This window comes from Schistocerca gregaria, chromosome 1 (genome assembly GCF_023897955.1).
Source record: "Schistocerca gregaria isolate iqSchGreg1 chromosome 1, iqSchGreg1.2, whole genome shotgun sequence".
Taxonomy (NCBI): domain Eukaryota; kingdom Metazoa; phylum Arthropoda; class Insecta; order Orthoptera; family Acrididae; genus Schistocerca; species Schistocerca gregaria.
The window spans coordinates 405,206,278-405,232,604 of NC_064920.1; the positions used below are offsets into that span (position 1 = coordinate 405,206,278).

A 26,327-nucleotide genomic window follows, 5' to 3' on the forward strand; every position below is an offset into this window, starting at 1 on the left:
GTTGCGTTGTAGAAACTTTCCAATATTCTCTCCATAGGAGGGTCCACCTGTGCTTTTCGCCAATTCTCTACGCTGGTCTACAGTTCGTTGTCAGGGCCAAAATGTTGTCTTCATAGCCAGCGGTTCATGTGAGGAGACATGAAACTAAGGAGAAGCCCGTTACGGGTTGTCCCGTGGGGGTGATCAAATAATTCACATCTAAAAGGATGCAGGAGCATCTTCATTGCCCCTGCAGAGTGCGGCCGAGAATTTTCATGAAGAACGAAATGCATGACAGTTATGTCGAGTTACGTGGGTTGCGTGAAATCAGGCGAAGTCTTTTGGTAGGGATCCGTACTTGGCGAGATGCACTATTTTCTAGGCATCTTTCCGTTCTCACTGTGCGCTCAGAACTGAAAAGAACGACGCGACGTGATCCGAGGGCATTTTAGAGACTACTGCCCAACACATCTGTGCAAAGTTCCATGCGATTTTCGCTTCCTGTCAGACCTTATTTTGACAATAACCCTCGTATTAAGGAAAAGAAAACGAAGCGCATACTATTGTCATTGAAGTGATAAAAACGTGTTACAAACAGTAGAATGTAAGCATTAGCCTATTCTACACCTTATTTTAGATCTATGTGGCGATGCTGTGCTGATTATATGTTTTGACGATGCCATTATCACTTCAGGACATGGTGTAAAGAAGATCTGAGGATGGTCATTATGGACTGAAACCGATCATCGTCTAAAGAATTGATATTGTGATCAAAGACTGGAAGAAAAAAACATTTGTCTGTAAGCTCTGTTTATTGCTCTCCGCGTACGTCGCTAGCGAGCGACGTCAGTACAGCGCGAGTAATCACCTAGCGCTGGAACGGGAGTTTCCTACGGAGGAAGCATCGCCGCATAGCAGCGCCGCCGGCCGGAGTTTTAAGTGTAAAGCGATGTAGTGGGATGACCGGAACGATGAATCACGGTCCCCGGCGGTGGTGGTGGTGCTGGAAGTTCGCTTTGGACACGGCCGGAGGCTAATGACGAGGCCTCCGAATGTTTTGCCAGCGTTAAGCGGCCGCGGATGCGGATTAGCGGTTTCCTGCGAGCGCCTCGCTCATTTGCTCGCGGCTTCCTGGTCTGACCACTGCTCGGCCAGAAATGCTAAACAGGCTGCGCGCGAAAAAAGAGCACCAGGCGAGGGAACGGCTGCCGCGGGTCTCCGAGCGTTCGCGTCCGGGTCAACCTCCGCTTCACTGGGCGCCTGGCTGCACCGCGCTGCGAGCAGCAGCCTCGCGTCAACACCTGCCCGCGCGAGGATGCGCTCTCGCTGTTTGTCCTAAAATGGCATCGAAGGCACTGAGTACATCGGAGGGTCCGCTGTGGCGGAACTGGGAAACTGAGACCATTTATTTACCAGTAAAAAGTCCGTAAGCCGACTGTAATGTCTGATTATTAGGGCCTACACATCGAAGTGAGAGCTCCGTGTTTAGAGGCGTAGAGCTTCCAGAAGGAAACTTCCACTCTGCATCGCAAAACTTCCCATAGTCGTTGTTGTGGCAACGGCCTTGCCGCAGTGGATACACCGGTTCCCGTGAATCACCGAAGTTAAGCGCTGTCGGGCGTGGTCGGCACTTGGATGGGTGACCATCCAGGCCACCATGCGCTGTTGCCATTTTTCGGGATGCACTCAGCCTCGTGATGCCAACTGAGGAGCTACTTGACCGAACAGTAGCGGCTTCGGTCAAGAAAACCATCATAACGACCGGGTGAGCGGTGTGCTGACCCCACGCCCTTCCTATCCGCATCCTCCTCTGAGGATGACACGGCGGTCGGATGGTCCCGGTAGGCCACTCGTGGCCTGAAGTCGGAGTGCTTTGTTCGTTGTTGTGACAGTCCGTTTGGTTTCACCGTAAACAATCACTAATCAAGACACGTTTGTAGTATTTGTCGACCTGGAAAAAGCGTTCCACAACGTAAAATAGTGCAAGATGTTCGAAATTATGGGAAAAATAGGGGTAAGCTACAGGGAGATGCGGGTAATATACAATATGTGCAAGAACCAAGAGGGAATAATACGAGTGGACGACCAACAACGAAGTGAAAGCAATAAAAAGGGTGTAAGACAGGGATGTAGTCTTTCGCCCCTACTGTTCAATCTATACATCCAAGAAGCAATGATGTAAATAAAAGAATAGTGGGTCAGTGGAATTAAAATTGAAGGTGAAAGGATGTCAATGATACGATTCGCTGATGACATCCTGAGTGAAAGTGATGAAGAATTACATGATGTGCTGAATGGAATGGACAGTCTAATGAGTACAGAATATGGATTGAGAGTAAATCATAAATAAATCATTTCGCTATAACCAGCCACAAAGGACCCTGGGTCGCTTATACCAAAATACAAAGAAAATATCTCTGAACAACCTGAGAAATTTTGTCGGTGGAGTTGTGGTTCGCTCTGTGTATCGTTCCTGTGACGTCTCAATCTGATGATGAACCTGCACTGGTACAAAAAACGTATCATATCCAAAAAGCGCCAACTGCCTTGCTGCAGTGGTAACACCAGTTACCACCAGATGACGCGCTGTCGGGCTGAGCTAGCACTTGGATGGGTGACCGTCCGGATCTGCCGCGCGCTGTTGGGAGGGAGGGTGCACTCAGCTTTTGAGGCCAATTCAGGAGCTACATGACTGAGAAGTAGCGGCTCCGGTCACGAAAACTTACAACGGCCCGGGAGAACGGTGTGCGGACCACTTGCCGCTCCATATCGGCATCCAGTTACGACTATGGCTGAGGATGTCATGGCGGCCGGTCGGTGCTCTTGGGCCTTCCGAGGCATGTTCGGATGGAGAGAGAAAAAAAGAAATTCAAAAAGCGATTGGTTGCATATTATACTTAGGTTATATAAACCACCAGTTTAAATCACTATTGCGTATCGGATATAATAAATATACTGTTACTTTGGAAATTAACTACTACAAAGCGTCTATGCCCTGCACTAATGCCAAGAACGTGACCACTACGAAATTCTCCACCTGAAGACTGAGAGGAGGGTAAAGGAGGGGGTGGGGTGGCGGGAGGGGGGGGGGAGGAGGGTGAACCACCAAATTTCGTAATGGTACTGCTGCAGAAACAGTTTTATTTATATAGTGAAAGTTTTTGTTTTTGATATTAAGTAAAACATGTGCCTACCTGAATACTAGTACGATTCAGCTGCCGTGAAAGGTGTACTCTCTGCGTAACGTTTCATTCAACTCATTCTACAGAAAGCGATCCCCTGTACTGTGTGGGACAAATTGTGGCTGGCGTTTTTTTTTTTTCTGATGGGGGCCTGAGTTTCATTCTGTCGGGACCGTTGAAACCAATTCAGTGCTCGCTTCCGCACGCATGTATTTTTTCCAGCGATCCATTCTGCGGCTGCGAGGCGCCAGTGTCACGCCGGGTCCCCGGTGAGTAATCTCGGAATTACAACGAGGCGCGGCGAGGCGAGGATGACGCTCGCCGCCCGAGGTCCGTCAATATTGCCCTCGCGCCTCCCCCAGCTGCTTTCATTAGAGGGCCGCACCCCTCCGGCTCTGCACTTCTCCCCACCTACCACCACACACCGTGCGACCGTCTAATACGCTTTCCGTATTCGCGCCACCGTCTTTGGGGCTTCCGATAAGCTTTTACATGCAGTTAAGGTCTACAGGATTCAGCAGTACATCTCCTACACGGCTGGTTGCTCTCGTGTACTTGCGAGTACACCAGAGGATGATTAGTTTTCTTACGTAATGGACCCTAAAACTATGAAATTAATCATGATTATCTTTCGAAAACACTGCACCACTCATTACTCTCTAATCATATCGTACCAACAGTAGTCAAATATTTTGCTATCTTCCAGCTGTGAAAGTGGAATAATAGTATCTTCAAATACCGAACTGTGTTAGTCGAACTGTGCCATCACTGTTCTTGACCGGAAGTCTAAACAACGTTTTTATGACACCTCTTTCTTAGTCAGTTGATAACTAATAGTTTGAATATGAGACGCGCCCCTGATCACGCACGGGAATGCGGCGAATTCTGTAAAACTTATCTCAAAAGAAAGTAACATGACCAATAATCTTTGTTTAATACTTGGCTCAAATGTGTAGCTACAACTGATCGCTCCTTTGATTGTAAGATGGGATTCGTGAGACGAACATTTGAAGGGGACACTGGGATTTTACAACATCGACAGGGGTATACCTATGCTGGTTATCCGTTGCAACAGAATGGTTCTTATGTATTCGTGGTTAATGTAAAACCATTTACGGAATAGTTTAGTACATTTTTTGCATGTCGGTAATGTTCTTTGCAATGACGTCAATAATACCGTCGTTACTTGAGAACGGCTATACCGAGATAAGTGGAAAGGGTAACATCATTGTGGTGTTAGTAAATCAGGAAGTGATATTGCAACAGTGACAAACAATTCCTGCTAATTTCTTAAAAGGTTGTGGTATTACTGAATTTGGAATGCAGGACTTCATTTTATGGTCCTACGCAGTCTCATCCAGGAGTAGGCTTTTTGACATTTGAAAACTTTGCTCTCCCAACTAGCAGCTATCCTTCTTCCAGAAAGAAAAGCCAGTAGGACGGTGGGCTGTGTCTAACGAAACTTGTTTAATAATTCATCTCTAAAAAGAACGTTCTCATTCCCTACCAACTTTGGATATAGCACTGAGAGAGCCACCACACCTACGCTTTCATCCAAGTGATGAATCACCGTCGACATAACGCATGTCTCACTCGCTATGACGCTGCAGAGATATATAGTATCCAGCCGACGTTCACATAGCGGTAAGTAGTGATGTCATACATCACCACATCTCCTCACCGTTACAGGCAAATCTCGGCGACAAAATCTATAGCTTTTATTTTACTCCGATATCTGTCAATGATACCAGAATAGTGAAGTCTGTTAACGCACAGCTGTAGGGACACGTATCAGTTGATTCGGAAGAGATTGGATTCACTCCGTTGCGAAGCCAATATCGTTTGAACAGCAAGACTCTTTGAGAGCCCTTAACATACAAATCCGATTCACCGTTCCAGAAAAATCGGTGCTAAATCAGGTTCGGTATGCTATTAATATTACTGCACGTGACGATTAGCTACATAAGCTTGCAGCAATTGGACTGTTGCTTTTTTCTGTGCATTATGCGTAGTTTCTGTTCCAAACGTTTGCCTGTTTTGGCAGTAGTGTAGGCGAGAGTAAGGACTGCGTGCTCCTGGGATCCTTCCCTGACCTCTGTTGGTACATGGTCTGCTGTTATTTTTATTCTGTTTCATCCTCTTGCATGATTGATGTAGATAGCACTACATATCGCTGGCTAGGATCGGGTGCTTGGTAGAATAACTCTTGTAATGTTGATTTCTTGAAAAAAGGTTTGTTGTCACAGTTCTAATTCGTGGTTCCAAAACTTGATGTATTTCAACTGTTGGCGTCCAGGAAAGAGCTCGAAAAATCGATTTTATATCCTTATTCTGAACTGTATGGAACTGTCTCATCTAATATTTTGCCGCAGTACATTAAACCGCACATCGGTGTAATATTGCTGGCAGCATGGTAGCTTTGTTCATATGCAATTTAGTCCGTGTTGAAAGACCGATGCTCAGGAAGAATGACGCTATCTATCTGTTTTACGCTTTCTGTCCTTTTCTTTGATGTTTTATGAGAATGTCTTTTGTTGTTCTGGAGTTATACACAAATCTTTTACTGTTGTTGACCAAGGCCTTACTATATATCGTATTCGAAGCATTCGCTTAGCTGTGTGCGCTTTTCTCGTTGTAAACTACACAGCTGTCTTCTTACCTGCATTTAGTTTACCAGGTAGGACTGTTAGAAAAGAGAGAAAGAGGGGGGGGGGGGGGCGAGGGAAGGAGAGAAGAGAGAGAGATAGAGAAGATCCAACGTGGAGCGGCACGTTTCGTCACGGCATTGTTTAGACAGCGTGAGAGCGCTAGTGAGATGCTCAACAAACTCCACTGGCAGACGTTACAAGAGAGGGGTTGTACATCACTGAGAGGTTTACTGTTGAAAAGATTCGGACAACATATTACTTCCTCCCATATACATCTCGTGTAATGCTGATGACGGGAAAATTCGAGAAATTAGAGCCAATACAGAGGCTTATCGACAATCATTCTTCCCGCGCTATTCGCGAGTGGAGCAGGATAGAGGCACACTCCGCCACACATCATAAGGTGGCTATCGGAATATGATGTACACGCAGACGTGGTTTCATTTTTATTCTTTCGGCAGCAGGATACTATGAGTGCAATTTGTCTTTGTAGTTGGGATATACGGTATTTACAAATTTGCTGACCTGATGTGCCAAAGCAGTGTCACGTGCATATTATGCAAGATTCAACCCCTGGTGTTGCTTTTACTATACGGCCGCGGGATTTATAGAGCTGTTTCCGGGCCGGCAGAGTATTACACCTGTTTGACAGTACGTTTGTTCCAGATCCGCTGTTGAGGTCGACTACTACAACAGCAACCTCTACTACTGTCACGCCCGGCTCTAGCGAGTGGCGCTTTCGTGAAGACACTCGACTCGTATTCGGGACGACGATAGCTGAAAGCTCTGTCCGGCCGTCAGATGGATAAAAAATGGTTCAAAGGGCTCTGAGCACTATGGGACTTAACATATGAGGTCATCAGTCCCCTAGAACTTGGAACTCTTCACACATCACACACATCCATGCCCGAGGCAGGATTCGAACCTGCGACTGTAGCAGTTGCGAGGTTCCGAACTGAAGCTCCTAGAAGCGCTCGGCCACTGCGGCAGGCTCAGATGTATAATTCCCGTGGTTTCTCTAAAAGGCCTAAGCCAAAGTCCAGGATGGTTCTTTTGAAAAGGACGCACCAATTTTCGTTCCCCATTCCGAGTCCGTACTCTGGCTCTTATGACTTCGTTGTCGACTCTAATTACCATTTTTCTTTTACCTCCGGCTCGAGCGGCTCCACTCTATATAGTACGCGGTAACGACCTTGGCTTTTGATGCGGGTACAGAACAAAAAAAAAAAGGCGCCCACTTCAGGAGGAGGGAAATGGAGTGTGGAATGCGCGGCGGATGAGGTCCGACTGTGGCTTGCCAGACGAAATTGGACAGCGGAGGTGCTGGCTGCCCACCCCCCAGACAGGTGGTCCTGTGGAACACAATGCGACGGGACGGGGAAAAAGGCGCCCGCCGTACGTGCCTTAACGGCCCGCAATTAGAGCGGCGGTGTGGCCGAGCAAGGCAAGAAGAGCCGGCACCGTTAGCGCAGGTGCCGCCGCCGCCACCGCCCAATCCGGCGGCCCATCGCGGAAGCTGCCCGCTGCCAGGGTGTTGAACCCGCCCAAAGCGCCAAGGACGCACCCGAGCGGGGGTCCAATCCGCCCTCGCCTCTTCCTCGCTGCTCCGACACAATGAGCAGTCTTCCCAGACGGCTGCCGCGACCACAACTCTGGGAAGCTCTTGACCTAGAACTCAGCTGCCAGTGGTGGCTGTCAACGAGCAGCGCACCTCTTTACCTTAAATGCGAACATTTTAGGTTTGGCTTTACCGTTGCTGCTATCGATATCGCATGAAACAGCACGTTTACTGTTACCAGTCATTGTTTATTTCTGTACACAATGCATTTCGAACGTTTAAACCTGCATCATCAGGTGGAGTTACAAGTGTTAGTATGTCATATGTGTGTGTTGTTTTACGATTTAGGTGTAGCTTGTGGCACTGTCTCCAGTGGTCATAAATTACCCCAATATCGTAACACAACACACGTATGTCTTAGTAACACATGTAAATCCACCTGATGATAGTGACTTAAGCTCTAGAAACGCACTACGGATACAAATAAAGTGTCACTGGTAACAGTAAATTCGTTGTTTCATTCGATACCTGTTACCTGTTGTATTCTAGACAAAATTATTTTGAATCTCAAAGTATTTATGTTTATTTGGTCGTCTCAGGCACTCTCTAACGCAACCGATAGTTATAACCGTGAGCTGAAACAGGATATTTTAAGCAAAGTAAGTGTCCTATACCGTCATTGGTTAAGAAGTCGGGCCTGGAGGTCTGAGGGCAAAACGCGTGCCTGAATACCGAAAGGCCACGGGGTAGAATTTCAGTGAGACTATGGAAAATTTTTAGTCTGCTTTTAATGTAGCCTTCACCTGTTAATGACGTGATGATTCATCCGGAACGACACGTGGATTAGATTCTCCGTTCCCCGATAGGATAAGTGGCGTATGTTAAGAATACATACTCCGGCGAGACAGGGTCAAATTCAGAGGCTTGTAACAGGTCATTGAGCCACAACAAATTATATTATTTATTATAATGGTTAAGGAGATGATAGATGAGTTCTACCTCAAACAAAAGCTCAAGTTTAGTGGTGAACTAATGAAGAGAGTAAGAATGGGAAAAGGAGTCAGACATAGATATCGCTTTTCATCTTCGCTATTTAATATCTCCCTGAGACTTATCATAGGAGAGTTAATGGACGGAAAGGTTAAAGGAAGGAGTATCTACAGTTTCCTGACGACGTGTGTGTTTAAGGGAAGTACAAGCATCAAGATATTTAATAAAATGCTGTAAGACGTAAATAGCACATTCTAACGAAAATAAATAAGAGAAAAAGCATAACCATGATAAAAGAAAAGGAGACAAGGCCAAAATGAGCCTGCAGGGCTGTCCATAAATCCGTGGGATTGCGAAGGGTTGGAGATTTCTTCTGAGCAGCACGTTGCAAGACATCCCAGATATGCTCAATAATGCTCATGCTTGGGAGTTTGGTGGGCAGCAGAAATGTTTAAACACAGAAGAATGTTCCTGGAGCCACTGTGTAGCAATTCTAAACGTTTGGGGTGTCGCATTGTCATGCTGCAATTGCCCAAGTCCGTGGGAATGCACAATGGACATGAATGGATGCAGGCTATCAGACAGGATGATTAAGTACGTGTCATGTCAGAGTCGTATCTGAACGTATTAGGGGTCCCATATCACCCAAAACTCCAAACTGCACACACCCTACACCATTATAGAGCCATAACCAGCTTTAACAGTCCCCTGCTGACATGCAGGTTCCACGGATTCATGAGGTTGTTTCCATACCCGTACACATACATCCGCTCTATACAATTTGAAACGAAACTCGTCCCGCATCAGCCAACATGTTTCCAGTCAGCAACAGTCCAATGTCGGTGTTGACGAGCCCAGGCGAGGCGTAAAGATTTGTGCCGTGCAGTCATCAAGCGTACGCGAGTGGGCCTTGTGCTGCGCTAGCCCATATCGATGATGTTTCGTTGAATGGTTCGCACGCTGACACTTGATGGCCCAGCGTTGAAATCTGCAGCAGTTTGCGGAAAGGTTGCACTTCTGCCACGTTGAACGATTCTCTTCAGTCTTCGTCGGTCTCGTTCTTGCAGGATCTTTTTCCGGCAGCAGCAATGTCGGAGATTTGATGTTTTATCGGTTTGCTGATATTCTGTACTCTCGTGAAATGGTCGTAAGGGAAAGTCCCCACTTCATCGCTACCTCGGAGATGCTGTGTCCCATCGCTTGTGCCCCGGCTGTAACGTTCAAACTCACTTAAATCTTGCCGGCCGCGGTGGTCTCGCGGTTCTAGGCGCGCAGTCCGGAACCGTGCGACTGCTACGGTCGCAGGTTCGAATCCTGCCTCGGGCATGGATGTGTGTGATGTCCTTAGGTTAGTTAGGTTTAAGTAGTTCTAAGTTCTAGGGGACTAATGACCACAGCAGTTGAGTCCCATAGTGCTCAGGGCCATTTTTGAACTTAAATCTTGATAACCTGCCATCGTAACAACAGTAAAATGGTTCAAATGGCTCTGAGCACTATGGGACTCAACTGCTGTGGTCATTATTCCCCTAGAACTTAGAACTACTTAAACCTAACCAACCTAAGGACATCACACATATCCATGCCCGAGGCAGGATTCGAACCTGCGACCGTAGCAGTCGCAAGGCTCTAGCAACAGTAACCGATCTAGCAACTGCGCCAGACGTTTGTTGTCTTATATAGGCGTTGCCGACCGCAGCGCCGTATTCTGCCTGTTTACACATCTGTGTGTTTGAATCTGGATGGCTATACCAGTTTCTTTGGTGCTTCAGTGTAGAATACCCAGTAGGAAATCTGAGTCTGGTCGCTACGGTATTAACACTTAAAGTAGTTCCATACCATCCCATAAAAGTCATATAAACAGCCATCTGTTTCCATAGCAGAACATGCGCTATGGCTGCTGCGTTAACGTTTATGTTTAACAAATTCCAAACTTTTCTGCGAAAAGTTTCACTGTCATCCATGACATCGGCGATACCATTGCGCTCTTCTTACCAAATACTTTTCGTATTCCGTAGACAGTACGCAGGTCCATTAAATGTGAGGAAGGAACATCGAGAGTTCCGCTTTCGAGCAACAGCAACAGAGCCCGTACGCGCTGTAGTCATACGCTGAGGGAACCGGTTAGGCAGAAGGACCGCAGCTCGGCAGACGCGGAACGGGGATCAGCTGTTGGCGTGGTTTGTCGGCGCCCGCCACCCACGCCGGCAGACTGCGCTGCTCTGCCGAGCCGCGCGCCTCCCACGCAGTGAATGTCCTTGTGCTGCCGACACCGTCTGGGCGTCGCGTCTCGCCCAGCCTGCAGTGTCGGCCCCGTCACCTGTCACTCTGTCTTTCGACTACTGGGGCGGCGAAAAATAAACATCGTTTACCCGCTATTTATTTGTTACTCGAAAGAGCTGTGATTATTGCTTTTCCTATTTAACTGTATTCGATTTAGAAGCTACAAATCTCCATATTCAGGAATAAAACGTGAAAATTAATCATTTTAGTTGAACCTGTCAATTTTGTTTTCATACTTGTTGATAGATGAATGAGGTACTCACTACCCAGGTGATATGCTTCCTCGTGTACTCTATGTACATTGAGTGTGCGTTTTACAACTGAAGATAGAGCCTAGTGGCTTCTCAATAGATTGAACTTCATTTGGGAAACAATAAATAGAACTCTTCGGAATCAGTAAAACAGGAATAAATAGCATTTATTGGTAGTCGAGAAAATGTTGGCAGCTGACGTCGTTACCTCTTCCATCACAATGGAATGTACAATATCATTAAAATATTAGGCAGACGATATCGATGTTCTGAAAATAACACCCGTGAAGTGCTAAGAACAGTTGCTGTACACGGTTGTGGGCACTTCACTCCAAAACCGCGCTGCTGCTACTCTCGCAGGTTCGAATCCTGCCTCGGGCATGGAAAAGTGTGATGTCCTTACGTTGGTTAGGTTTAAGTAGTTCTAAGTCTAGGGGAATGATGACGTCAGATGTTAAATCCCATAGTGCTTAGAGCCATTCGAACCATTTGAAGTTTCTGTACAATCCACGGAAAGATGATCAGAACTATTTTCTAGGACGTTTCTGGTCGTCCATCTCCCCAAAACTATTAAGAGTCAAGGAAGTGCGATAGAAACTCAGATTGGATTTTTGTGCAGTATTAACTGAGTTAATGCTGCTAATTTTTGGAAATAATCAGATATTATTAACAAGAAATGACAATAAGAGAGAGAGAGAGAGAGAGAGAGAGAGAGAGGCCATCGTCAGAATACCCAGACTAGTGAACAGTGGTGGACAAGAGGTTTGCGAACTTACGCCACTTATTGCCCGAACTGCCCGTTTCTGAGCCGAAAATATCCTTTGCGAATGGCAAGAGATACCCCAAAATATAATACCATACGACATAAGGGAATGAAAATAAGCAAAGGAGACTAATTGTCGTGTCGAACGGTAACTTACTTCAGATACCGTTCGAATAGTAGAAATGGCACGATAAACTCTTTTAACAAGATCCTGAACGTGGGCTTTCCACGTCATTTTTCTGTCTATCTGAAAACCTAGAAATTTGACCTGTTCTGTTTAATTATTATATGCCCGTTCTTTGATTAAAACGTTGGGTTTTGTTGAATTGTGTGTTAGAAACTGTAAAAACTGATACTGTGATTTAGTGTTAGTTTATTTTCTACAAGCCATAATCTTATGTCATGTACTGCACCACTGAAAAAGATCCAATGTTGCTCACAATGTTGCTTTATTGCCAAGCTAGCGTCCTCAGCAAACAATACTTTTAGAGTTACCCGTAATACTAGAAGGCGTATCATTTATAAACACCACAGGCCATTAAAAGTTGACTATCTACAGACGCGAAATTTTAGCGACAGGAAGAAGATGGTGTGATATGCAAATGATTAGCTTTTCAGAGCATTCACACAAGGTTGGCGCCGATACCTATGTCGTGCTGACATGAGGAAAGTTTCCAACCGATTTCTCATACACAAACAGCAGTTGACCGGCGTTGCCGGGTGAAACGTTGTTGTGATGCCTCATGTAAGGAGGAGAAATGCGTACCATCTCGTTTCCGCCTTGATAAAGGTCGGATTGTAGCCTATCGCGATTGCGGTTTATCGTATCGCGACATTGCTGCTCGCGCTGGTCGAGATCCAATGACTGTTAGCAAAATATGGAATCGGTGAGTTCAGGAGGGTAATACGGAACGACGTGTTGGATCCCAACGGCATCGTATCACTAGCAGTCGAGATGACAAGCATCTTATCCGCATGGCTGTAACGGATCGTGCAGCCACGTCTCGATCCCTGAGTCAACAGTGGGGACGCTTGCAAGAGAACAACCGTCTGCACGAACAGTTCGACGACGTTTGCAGCAGCATGGACTATCAACTCGGAGACCATGACTGCGGTTACCCTTGACGCTGCATCACAGACAGGAGCGCCTACGATGGTGTACTCGACGACGAACCTGGGTGAACGAATGGCAAAACTTAATTTTTTCGGATTAATCCAGGTTCTGTTTACAGCATGGTGTTGGTCACATCCGTGTTTGGCGACATCGCGGTGAACGCAGATTGGAAGCGTGTATTCGTCATCGCCAGACTGGCGTATCACCAGCCGTGATGGTATGGGGTGCCATTGGTTACACGTGTCGGTCACCTCTTGTTCGCATTGACGGCACTTTGAACAGTGGGCGTTACATTTTAGATGTGTTACGACCCGTGGCTCTATCCTTCATTGCCGAGCGGGATTAGCTGAGTGGTCTGGGGCGCTGCAGTCATGGACTGTGCGGCTGGTCCCGGCGGAGGTTCGAGATAATTTAGGTTAGGTAGTGTGTAAGCTTAGGGACTGATGACCTTAACAGTTAAGTCACATAAGATTTCACACAGATTTGAACATTTCTACCCTTCATTCGATCCCTGCGAAACCCTACATTTCAGCAGGATAATGCACGACCGCATGTTGCAGGTCCAGTACGGGCTTTTCTGAGTACAGAAAATGTTCGACTGCTGCCGTGGCCAGCATATTCTCCAGATCTCTCACCAATTGAAAACGTCTGGTCAATGGCGGCCGAGCAACTGGCTCCTGACAATACGCCAGGCACTACTCTTGATGAACTGTGGTATCGTGTCGAAGCTGCATGGGCAGCTGTACCTGTACACGCCATCCAAGTTATGTTTGACTCAATGCCCAGGTGTATCAAGGCCGTTATTACGACCAGAGGTGGTTGTTCTTGGTACTGATTTTCAGGATCTATGCACCCAAATTGCGTGAAAATGTAATCGCATGCTACTTCTAGTATAATATATTTGTCTAATGAATACCCGTTTATTATCTGTATTTCTTCTTGGTGTAGCAATTTTAATGGCCCGTAGTGTAAATAAGGAACAGGAGTGGCCCCAACAATGATCCCTGGGAAACCCCCCATTTGATTGTACCCCACTCAGAGCCCTCATCACAGCCATTCTCAACACTGTGAGTAGTGACCTTTTGCTGTGTGTTGTTAAAGTAAGAGGTGAAAATGATTCAAATGGCTCTGAACATTATGGGACTTAACTTCTAAGGTCATCCGGCTCCTAGGAATTTGAACTAGTTAAAACTAACTAATCACACACATCCATGCCCGAGGGAGGATTCGAACCTGCGACCGTAGCAGTGGCGCGGTTCCTGACTGTAGCGCCTAGAACCGCTCGGCCACTCCGGCCGGCAAAGTAAGAGGTGAACCAGTTGTAAGCCACTCCCCATATTCCATAATGGTCCTACTTCTCGAGCAATATTTTGTGATCAACACGATCAAAACGCTTTAGTTAAATAGAAAAATGATGCATTTGAGAAAATTCGCAGTGTTGGTGTGGTGGGACTGAGGGTAGTATCTGTTGCCGCCCAGTGGTGCCAGCGCCAGAGCCCGAGGCTAAGAGCTGAGGCTCGGGTCCAGCACTGAGCGCCGGCACGCGGACCGCTCGTCCTTGAAGACGCGGCGGCGGCAGAGGCAGCATCAGCGGCCCAGGGCCAGAGGCGGCGGAATGCAGACTGCGGGGGCGGAGACGTGCGCCGCATGGCGCGCTCTGTTACATATGTAATGCAGCCGCCCGCTGCCCGCTGTCCGAAACGGCGCATTCCGGGCCGCGGCTCCCGGCCGTCTGGGCGGCGCGCGGCGCCCGCCGGCCCGCCGGCCGGCCGCTCTTCCGGCCGATGAACCGCGTCTCTCGTCGCCCAGCGCCGTCGTGGGCGGCTCGCGCCGGCCCGGGGCTGCGCGAGTATGTCGGCCATTAATTTAAGTGCCGCTTGTGTATATAGTCGTAATAACAGGGCCGGCTCACCAAATAACATGTCGTCCAGACTGATTCCGTCCGGGGGTCGTCCAGATGGCCGCACGTCTCGAACTTATTGACCCCGGGCGGAAATACTGCACTGCTGGACAACAGACGACGCTTCGGAACTAGCGCTCTTCATTTCTCGCCGTCCACTTTAATAGGAAAAACGTCGCGCCTGCGGCTAAACACAATTCCCGAGAGCCTCGATGCAATGGTATGCGTCTACGATTGGTGCAGATGTATGATCCAGTTTCTATTAATGGCGAGTTATAAATGAGCATTCTATGATACCTATTTTCTGTGACCGTAATGGCAGCGAAATCCGTCTGGCGCCAGCTGACACGTCACTGAAACATACTAGCGCATTGGTTTCGTAGTTAAAAACATTTCCTAATGACCACATCGTGAGCAAATGTTATAGCGGCGTAAAAGGCGAGCACGTGATGCATTCTACGCAGCCAGAGACAGGGAAAACTTAGTGGCGTCACCAACGTGGTCTCTCTGTCAGTCCAACGCTACATGCTCCAGAAGTTGCCTACGATGGTAACCGTCAACGATGGAGTAAGCACCGCGTTGGGCCATTCTTTCTGCTTCTGGCTCTCCCTAGACTTATTTACGTTGTACGTTGCTGTACTTGAATCAAATATACCCACGGGTGTACTGCCGGTCTACAGTGTCCAACGGGCACAATATTTCGGCGATCATACAAGTCGCCATCATCAGGTGAACTTACGCCGGCAGAAACTCAAGAATCACTTGATGTGTGAAGTTTCTGTTTTACGTTAACCATAATGAAGAGTATGGCGGCTAAGTACTTTCACCATACTTAAAAAAAAAAAAGCAGCGCCTGATGTTTTACGACAACACAGAAGCATTCTTGTGTGTGTGTGTGTGTGTGTGTGTGTGTGTGTGTGTGTGTGTGTATGTTTGTGTGTGTGTGTGTGTGTGTGTGTGTGTGTGAGGGCGTGTGTTTGTGAGGGCGTGTGTGTCTGTCTGTTTCTTGCCGTGTTTCCGAAGTGTCACCATCCGTGTGACTGGACTTCTGGGGTGAAGTAAATGGGTCACGTTCATCTTTATTAGTGTTAAGCAGAACCCCTATTGAGGTGGTGGATTCTGATTAATTTAACCTTCTATTTTATTTCTTTTGTCTTCACTTGGCTTCAATCGACGTCATCTTCCACGGTGGCTTGCGGTACTTTGTCCCTGTGCCACCGTGCAGATGCCACGGAACAGACATATTCGAGGTGGGTTGATGTCCGACGTAATACTTCAATCTTGTTCACGAGTTTCGTAGTGGATATCCAAATATCTTCCCCGAAGAGGTCGCGAATCCGAGACCAACGAGGTATAAAGACTATTTCCCGAAAGCACCGATTCTGGACTGCCCGGAGTAGGCGTAAGGATGAGGAACAAAAGTGGTGTGCCGGCCGGAGTGGCCGAGCGGTTCTAGGCGCAACAGTCTGAAACCGCGCGAGCGCTACGGTGGCAGGTTCGAATCATGCTTCGGGCATGGATGTGTGTGATGTCCTTCGATTAGTTAGGTTTAAGTAGTTCTAAATTCTAGGGGACTGATGACCTCAGCAGTTAAGTCCCATAGTGCTCAGAGCCATTTGAAAAGTGCTCCATAACGAGCAGCAGTAAAGAAGCGCCGGGAGGATTGTTGAAGAATAATAGCAGAGCTCGGTCCTGGCCAGTGTAGCGTAGATCTGGTGGAGAAGGTAGAGCAGCTTGATTCATTTCTCTCGTACATGTGTGTTAACAATTGTCATGTCCTCCTGGATAACACCAAGTATTTAAGTCCGTTCGTCCGTTTGAGTCGTCGACTGTGCAGAATCAGAAAATCACTGAGATCGAGGTGTCGTCGTGTGAAAATCAGAGTCCTCGTCTTTTCTACACTGAGTTTGTACAGTTTTGTGCCGCCCATTGTTCAATTAACATCAGTTGTCGCTACGGGAGCATTCGTTACAGACATAAGCGGCAGAATGACGCTCTTGGATGGCGTGTCACGAAGCACACTAGCCTTACCTGCTGCACTTCGCTCAACCACGCGCCTTCTTTGTGGAAACCGCTATAGGCGTCGAATAATAAAGGTCTCCGCAGTATATTATGGAGCTGGGGCATGGCGGACAGTAAACATCTGTTACCTGTGGAGCCTAAATTCTGGTATCCCTTGGTGCTCTTCGAAAGAAGCTCTTTGTCTTCCGGCTCATGTTTCACCTCTTCGCTTTTCCCGCTGCCCTCATCATTAACAGATACGCAGCTCACTCACAACACTCTCTCGTCGTCAATATTTACGCATATCTCAAGATGAAAAGTAAGTATGATCGAATATTGGGGAGCTGTTCAGTCAAGTCGTTTAACTAACGTGAGGGACTTCGTCTACAACAATGCCATGAGGCTTTTTAGTGACTCATTGTCTTTCTAGAAATACCGTCGATTATCCTGACTTGCTTCAACACAGAAAATATGCGTTAGGGAGAGGGAATGCTGTTAGATACTACTCAGCAAGTATCAGTCGTTTTTGTGTTAATTCGATAAAGCTATCTGTTACTCCGCTCTCACAGATCCTGATGCTGTTCTGTGCCACATCTTAGACAGCTGCGCATCTGAAAACACTGACATGTACAATACTCGAATGATGAATATGCACTTACATCTTCACAATCACAAATGGCATTACTTTTACGAAAAACGTACGCGGACATAGCAAAGCTTCACGCGCCCTTCGGTTGTGATGAATCTTTTGTGAGTGATCTAAAAAGTTATACAGTGTCTCCATTTCAACTGATGAAACTCTGCACCAACCATCTGCTAGCAACAAGCTCACAGCTCTATACCTAATGACCTTGATATCAACCACAAATTCACTCCGAGCCCAAAAGAAACCTGGCTTCCCACGCCTTGGTAGCCACTTTGCCATAGCGATCTCGAGACTCGTTTCACTAGTAGAAACTCGGTAGCTGTACATTCAACTAAGCCGTTATCTTGATTGTCGAGAATTACTCGTTGGCTCCGCATAAAAAAGAAGAAATACAAAGTAACGCTACAGACCCCCAAGCTGCCGACAAGAACGCTGCGTCTTTGTGGTGGCGGGGCTCGGCGTGGCGTTATTAAGAGTAATACGCTGATGAGAATCGAGTCCTGGACGGAGGGGCGCCGTGGCCACACCTCCCGTACGTCGCCGTGTTTTTGTAGCGCGCCCGGCACCGCAAATTGCCGTACTCTTCATCTGGCCTATTTGCGGTCGGCCCTGCGGGGACTGTACGTCATGCTTGTTGCAGTAACGCTCTCAGCGGTCTGCCGTGGCTCCGCGCTCCTGTCATCCCCATTCCCTCGGTTCCTACTCTCAGCGGTTCACTGCCCAACGATGACCTTCCGGTATTCTCTAGCACCTACACAGGTCGCCTTGCAATTCGTCGAACCAGATAAACCAGTCCTAAACGCAACATAAAGAAGTGAACATCTATGGCAACTTCTTAATAAGTCTCCCAATTCCAAACCGCAACTACTTTTAGACTGATGATGAAGATGAGGTTCCATACACCGAAGAGCGTAGGGAACGATGCGAGAGACCCGCACCGCCGACTACACAAGGCCCTAGTGGAGGTGGTTTGCCATTGCCTTCCTCTGACCGTAATGTGAATGAATGATGACGTTAGAGACAACTCAACAACACCCAGTCATCTCGAGGCAGGGAAAAATTCTCGACCCACTGGGAATCGATCCCGGGACCCCGTGCGCGGGTTTGCGAGAACGCTACCACAAGACCACGAGCTGCGGACTCTTTTAGACTATGCCATTATAAAACCAACCGAACAGTGCTAGTACCTCGGATCAGTAATAAAATCCAGAGCATCCACGAATAAAGACATTGAAAACTGTTTAAAAACTGGTTGGTTGAGATCGCTAACGAAAGTTGTCTGCGATGCGAAAAAGCCTATCGAAGTTCAAGGAAATATAAGACAAGCACTGACGTACCGTTCAAAATACTGGGCATTGCGTAAAGTCACACGAGCGGAATCTCCATGTTACAGAAACAAGGATGTGACGCTGATCTCGCGGAGTGGCCCTGAAAGTCAGAGTAAGGAACGACTACATCCGAGGCTCGTTTGAGGCAGTCAGCAAACCCGAAGAACTTCAAGAGAATCACCTTCGCTGGTATGGGCTTGTCGTGCAACGCCGATTTAACTATTACACAAGGAAAGTCCTCGACATAAGAGAACCGAGAAAAGACCCTGCACGTTTACCACACACATCGATTAGGACCTCAAAGGTTAACATGAAAACGGAAGGTCTGCTTCCTGAAATGAGGCATGTACCTTCAGAATGGCGTAACCAGACTAGGAGGGCAGATCCCAAGAGGTATGGGAAAGAAGTCACGGAAGAAGAAGAAGAAGAAGAAGAAGATGGAGAGACAGACAGAGAGAGAGAGAAATTTTTCTCGTTGTAGTGTATCCGCAATACCCCACAGATTTTTCGATCCACAATAAACCTGAATCAGACAATGAAATATGTGTACTATGGTCAGACTCAAAAAGCAAATTTGCTGTGCGGCAAGTATATGAATATTCGTTTCATAAATTCTAAAACAAAACTGTATTATTCGCGGAAAAAATGCGTCTGTCTGTAGTATAAAAGGCGAAACGTCTCTCGAACATGAATAAATATAATATTTCAGCAAGGAAAGGCGTTTACGTTCATGAATCAATTATTACTATGTATTTAGACGAAAATTTTTTGACACATGGGGTTGAAAGTCCTTTATAATATTTCGAGTACAGGATGTATTAGAGACGGCAGGTAAGAATAGGACTCAGACACACTGACGGGCTTCCAGCAGACAGTGCTCCTCTGGTTTGTGTACTGTGCAACACTTTGCCGTACAAGGCAAAGCGCAGTACGCCGTTTTAAGGAGGCAGGGGCGCGAGCGAGACCCGAACCTAATACGCGCGCCGTACTGATGTCCTTTGGTCTGGTACACCAGCCGACCCGAATGTGGTTTTTGAATAGTACTGGGCTCCCCTGTACACGAATGGATGGATGCACCCCAATCTTTTTCTTAGAAAATATGATAGACAAACAGGTAAAAAATGACAATATGCAGAAAAAAGCTTACACATTTCACAGATGGCGCACACGAATTCCCACCACTTGATATTTGACAAGGAGGAACATCCGGACGCAGAATGGAAGTAATGAAAGAATATTCAACTCATGAAACTATGCGAAGCCCGTAACTTCAGCAGAACGCTAGAAAGAAGAATAGAAATATGTGTACTCTGCATTTCATCGCATGCCATGTGCACTGTGTTCCTTTGGGGACTGTATATAGGAAGAAAGAATGTCGCGCGCTGTTACATGCTAGGGCTAGGGCAACTCTAGTCTACGTCAATTTTCCCGGCATGTTGATTCCTTAGCATCGAGGGAGAAACGTAAAGTAGGTGGGAAGGTATGGACTGAACCAGTGGCAGGTTCAAGTCGTTACGAGAGGCATCCTCGGATGACTCGATTGGAAGAGCAATGCCAGCGAATGAGAGTTGTCTAGATTAGACTCACCGTGGGACACAGGATGTTGTCACACAAGTTTGGTACAAAAAAAATTACATAAACAGAATACTAGTCACCCGGTAAGTTATGAAAATTAATCCATTAATTTTCGGGCATTCAGCCGTGTTAATTCCATCTGTTTCGGAGACGTTTAATGGGTTCTTCATTACGCCTTGAGAAGCTTGAAATAAACAAAAGTAAATTACTTTGCTACTGGAACGTTCCCCAGTGCCTCGGAAAATACTACACAAAAACTATGGCCCATTTATTCCCTTGACATCCGAACTGTGCTACTGTCTGATCTCTAAGCCACAGTGCTCTCGCCGAACACCAACGACGTCGGAGCACACATCAAAGAAAATTTTTATTTATAAATTTTTTCGGTTCTCGTGGCATTGCACCCTTCTGCACTTTGAATGAAAGGCATGCCTGCAAGATTCTGTGACGGGTAACGTCCCATCGTCGAAAATCAGTCACGAACTGCAAAGCGTGTTTAATTCCATCGTGGGTGCATCTCAGGCGATTGTGTATTCCCGATGCATCAGGCCATATTCTTTACGAAATATAAGCAGTTTATAAATACGTCCGTCCCATGCATTGGGAATTCCTACCAGATGAAATATTTACACTCAAGAGCCAAAGAAACTGGTGCACCTGCCTAATATCGTGCAGGGCCCCGGTGAGCACGCAGAGGTGCCGCAGTACGACGTGGTACGGACTCGACTAATGTCTTAGTGATGGAGGGAACTGGCATCATGAATCATGTAGGGCTATCCATAAATCCGTGAGAGTACGAGGGGGTGGAGATCTGAACAGCTCGTTTCAAGGCATTCCAGCAATAATGTTCATGTCAGGGGAATTTGGTGGCCAGCGGAAGTGTTTAAACACAGACGACTGGTCTTGGAGCCACTATGTAGCAATTCTAAACTTTTGGGGTGTCGCATTGTCCTGCTGCAATTGCCCAAATCCGTAGGAATGCACAATGGACATGAATGGATGCAGGTCATCAAACAGGATGCTTAAGTACTTCTGACCTGTTAGAGACGTATCTAAATGTATTAGGAGTCCAATATCACCCAAACAGCTCACATCCTACATCATTATAGAGCCACCACCAGCTTGAACAGTCCCCTGCTGACATGCAGGGTCCATGGATTCAAGTGGTTGTCTCCATACCCATACACGTCCATCCACTCGATACAATTTGAAACGAGGCTCGTCTGACCAGCCAACATGTTTCCAGTCATCAGCAGTCCAATAACGGTGTTGACGGCCACTGGCGAGGCGCAAAGCTTTATGTCGTGCAGCCATCAAGGGTAAAAAAAGTGAGCCTTAGCTCCGAAAGCCCATATCGATCATGTTCCGTTGAATGGTTCGCAAGCTGACACTTGTTGGCTCAGCGTTGAAATCTGCAGCAATTTGCGGAAGGGTTGCACTTCTGCCACGTTGAACGATTCTCTTCAATCGTCGTCGGTCCCGTTCTTACAGGATCGTTTTCCGGTTGCAGCAATGTCGGAGATTTGATGTTTTATCGGATTCCTGATATTCACGGTACACTCGTGAAATGGTCGTAAGGGAAAGTCCCCACTCCACCGCTACCTCGGAGATGCTGTGTCCCATCGCTCGTGCGCCGGCTGTATCGTTCAGACTCACTTAAATCTTGATAACCTGCCATAGTAGCAGCAGTAACAGATCTAAAAACTGCCGGCAGACATTTGTTGTCTTATATAGGCGTTGCCGACCGCAGCGTCGTATTCTGCCTGTTTAAATATGCATGCCTATACCAGTTTCTTTGGCGCTTCAGCGTACTCCCATCTTTGGTTTCTTATGTAAATGCTTCGTTTTGGATACTCTGCCGTGTGTGCAGTGTCGACACGAGAAGTTTTGAGTGGGATTTGGGTGGTATCGATCTGTAACTTCTGTGCGGGTAGATGAAAGAAACGAAGAGTTGGCGGGGCAGCGGTCGTGCAGTGAGTCTGTCTCTCCGGCGCAGGGACAGGCGGCTTCGGCGGCGGCAGAGCTGACCTCGAGACGGCGTGTTGCAGCAGGGATTGAGGGCGCTGTATCGGCGTCGCTGCCACCCACGTGGCGAACGCAGCGGCCAAGACGTCCTCATTACACGCGCATCCAGAAATCATTAGCACGGCACCCTGCCTGCTTCTTGCTCCCTGCCCGGCCCCCACCCTGTGCACGGACGCCACGCCAGACAGCGTGGGCGGACGCCGCCGGTGCAGCCACCACTTGAGATCTGGATAAGCACCTGCTCGCTAAGCTCAAGGTGGACACAGCGTCTGCAGAATAAGATCTCGTCTCGCACCCGATGTTTTCAATTTAATATGCGGGCAGTTCGAAAAATACTTTTAAAAACTGTCGGGATAGGTTCCTTACACAACAAGGAAAAAAAAAAAAATCAAATTCTTCGTTTCCGAGTTGATAATGAAAGTTTACAGTTTAAGTAACTGGAGTTCACAGACTCATAAACTCATAATAAATTGTCGAAAGATACCCCTCCTGCTTCTAAATAAGCATGCCCTCGTCGGCTTATGGACTGCCACACGTTTTCAAATGTTTCCTGACGGTTTAGAATGATTTCGCAGGCTTCCACAACACGCCGATGAAGAATTTCTGCATACGGGTGGTCTGCTGCGTAGGCCAACTGTTTTTTTTTCTATATATGTCTCACATAAGACCCCTCAGAGAGCTGTTTGCCAGGAATCGAATACGAACAGTAACTTGCCTATCCGTTCAGTATGTGACGGAGATGCTGTACTGGATGAATCTCATTAGAGAACTTGGGTCGTTTACGTGACAGGGTTATGGGAAAGGGTGCTTGTATATTGCGTGGAAATCCTAGAGCCCATTTCCAGTTTAAATATGCAGCAGGTTGTCTGGGCTGTAGAATGACTAGTCTGACGGCAGCAGATGAAACACAGGACTGGGAAGATGGTCTTGCCGCGGAGGGGGTCCTGGAATTCCCGCACTGGGGTGCCCGTGAGCCGCTCCGTCAAGACAATTACCCAGACACTTTATTTCACGGTAATTACCGGCCATTATAATTGGCTGGTCATTGTGATACGAACCCACGAACGGCTAGTTGTCAGGTTTTTGCTGCCTGCGCCGTAAATCTCCATAACCATTTCCTTGATATATTACTTCTCGGGAGCGTAGCTTGTGCTTCATTCACTGGGATCAGCCTATCGTAAATGGAACTGATATCAAATGTTACTGCACTCATCGAGTGGAAGGGAATAACGAATTAAAGTAGGATCTTTTCTCACCATATGCCAGAGTTAGCGTGCTACACATCTGATTCTTTCTATTAAACTTTTTTCACCCGCTACCGTTAAAGATAGAACAGGCTATTCGGTTAAAAATAAAGCGTAAGAGACCGTTCAGCCAAATATGTGGCGATCTCGTAATGGGTCAGAAGCAATCAAGATTGAGATAATTTGCGACATTTTCCCAACAAACGAGAGAAACCTGCCGAAAATTGTTGGTCAGATCTGGTGAATAGAAATTTAATTCTGGTCAAGTCTAGTGTATGTGTGTTCATGTGTATATAGAATAAACTCGATGAATTGCTAAATATGTGCTGTGTATTTACGCCCTCTGCGTTTCTCGTGCCCGTAATTGAGATGTATTATGTGAGTTTTTGTTGGTTTTATGCTGCGAGGACGATAAGCTAAGCATTTCTTTAGAGCTTAAAAGGCACTATAGAAATAATGGCTCTGTCTAAGCATCGACTAGTTAAAGCTACACTAGTAGTATTAGCAGGAGGATAGATCAAAAAGTAGTGCCTCCTGTGTCACAAAATATATATAATAGTGAACAAGTAACAGCGTAATTAGTGTAGAACTCATGGTTTTGTTTCCTGATCCGTTTTACTCAGAATGATTTTAAAGCTGTTGATTGTGAACTCTAACGTGTCTGCCTCCTCGAATCATATCAGCATGACCGCGACTAGCATCTGTGAAAGATAGCCAGCCGCTTCGTGGTTTGTCTGTAATGTACGTTTAGTCGCTACCAAGCTTGTTCACCCAACACCACACATTACTGACGTCCACTACAGAGTCTTCATATACTTGCTTCATGAATGGGGTTAAAACAACTACAAAATCGAAGCAGTAACCCCCGAGTTTTTCCAAACTGGTTTCGATGCCTGAGTTCAACCAAGGCGCAAATGTCTGCTAAGGCATGGTGATTACGTTGAACGGAAAAGTTGTCAAGGGGACAGTTCAGGCGATTACATCTAATAATTACGCTTTATATGTTCATCATTCAATTTTTGACGATACAGGTGGCATTACGTTTTGAACTTCCATCGTACTTGAGAATACAGAATAACTGTTAATGTTCTCACTACGTCAAAGATGAGCATAAATAAATGAGATACCTTGATTACAGAAATAAATACGCGAAGACGTGCATAAAATCCCGCATCGGCTGGGAACATTTAGCTCTGCTTTTTCTCTTTCGACCGAGCGAGGTGAGGTTGTGTAACGAAATTGGATTCGCTGTCCGAAGGAACAGGGTTCGAATCCCCGACTGAAAATCTGGGTTTATAGTCTCTTGCCTGCGGATTTCTTTAGTACCTTGAGGTGAATAGTGTTTGAGAAGACCACCGGAGTTCTGGCTCTATTTTTACCGTGTCTGATTTCATCGATGATCACCTCTCTGTTGGCGAGAAAATTACCTACAACCTTCCTTGTGATGTTCGATGTAAAGTTTTTGGTTACATATTTTACTTTATTTGTTACCGTATTGGAATGGATGTGTGATTCGTATAAAACGTAGCAGACCTTGACGTTAAAATAAATTCCTGTTTTCGATTTTCTACCTCGCTTCTGATTCATGGAAGAGAACCATACTATTTCCAGTTGGTAGCAATACCAGGAATAAGTCTTTGATCAGACATCCAAGTGCATTGTACGTCAGCAAGAGAAACGTACTCTTCCCTTGGTCAAGGTACAGCAACCTTGATTACTGCTATGAGGGCAAATTGCTCATACTTTAACGCTCCCGTTTTTTTTAGGAATAATTAAATTTTAGTAGGTACTCTTTTTCTTTGGTGAAAGTGGTGCAATAAACTGCAACAAAAATGTGCTATATAATTGGCACCATGATGTATTTAGAGGCGCTGGCTTCTGTCAGATCTGTCCTGGGTTCCTGGATCCTTTCAGCCTCGTGGAGACAACTGATAAAGTGCTTGAGTAAATAGATAATATCAATTATACGTAAGCCAGAGAGTGGCAAATCGAAAGTATTGTATTAGCACGGCTGTCTCGCTTATTTTTACTTAACAGAAAGTGAAAAAGACTGCTTCACGCTGCCATCTGAGAACAAATCTCAGGGGGTTCGATCCTAGTGACGGCACTATTCTGCGGAACTACATGGAGCTGCGGTAAGAGTGGAGGTGCAGTTGCACGGGTTACGTAAAGCGCCCTGGAGCGAGGACGGGCTGTTACCGGCGCAGATGCTCCGATAAGGCGCCACTCGTCCTCCTCCATCTGAGTCATCTTCCGAGGGACATCATGTGCCGCACACAATGGCTCCTCTACAGCCCAGGGCAAGGAAAAAAGAAGCAGGCGAAACGGTGAACACATGTTAATTGGCCATCTCCCTCCCGTCGTCCTTGTGCGCCACTTTAAGGCTCCCCTTCAGCCACGAGTCTGTCTCTCTCGCCCTCTCTCTCTCTCTCTCCTAGGAGCAACGAGTCTGCTTTGTTCTCCAGGGCTCCCCGGTTCGAAGCCAGGGCATTACCTTTTTGAAATACGCTGTGCTCATACATATTCATTGTCATTGTGCGTCGTTTGCAATATATCATACTGAAAATTAATGCAATTTGCCTTCAGTTTCTAGAGAGGGAGAGAGAGAGAGAAGAGAGAGAGAGAGAGAGAGAGAGAGAGAGAGAGAGAGAGAGAGAGAGAGGGAGAGAGAACTTTGAACTGCAAATAAGGCAAATACAACAAAAGGAAAAGCAAGTTCATAGACGCCGAAAGAAATGAGGGTGTAAGTGAAACCAACCTTTCCCATTATAATACTGTTAGCAGCGAGGGAAAAGACCGCCGGCTTCTATGTAAATGAGGAGTAATAAACATAAACCACCGCA

The 26,327-nt window shown here is 46.7% G+C and overlaps 1 protein-coding gene and 1 pseudogene across 6 annotated transcripts in view; one reads left to right on the top strand and one right to left on the bottom strand.

Annotated features, from left to right (window-relative positions):
- The window catches only part of LOC126349427 (mucin-12), a 244,452-nt gene that overhangs the window by 93,907 nt on the left and 124,218 nt on the right, over positions 1-26,327 (bottom strand). The window lies entirely within an intron of this gene.
- On the top strand, positions 1,534-1,650 carry LOC126291605 (5S ribosomal RNA; annotated as a pseudogene).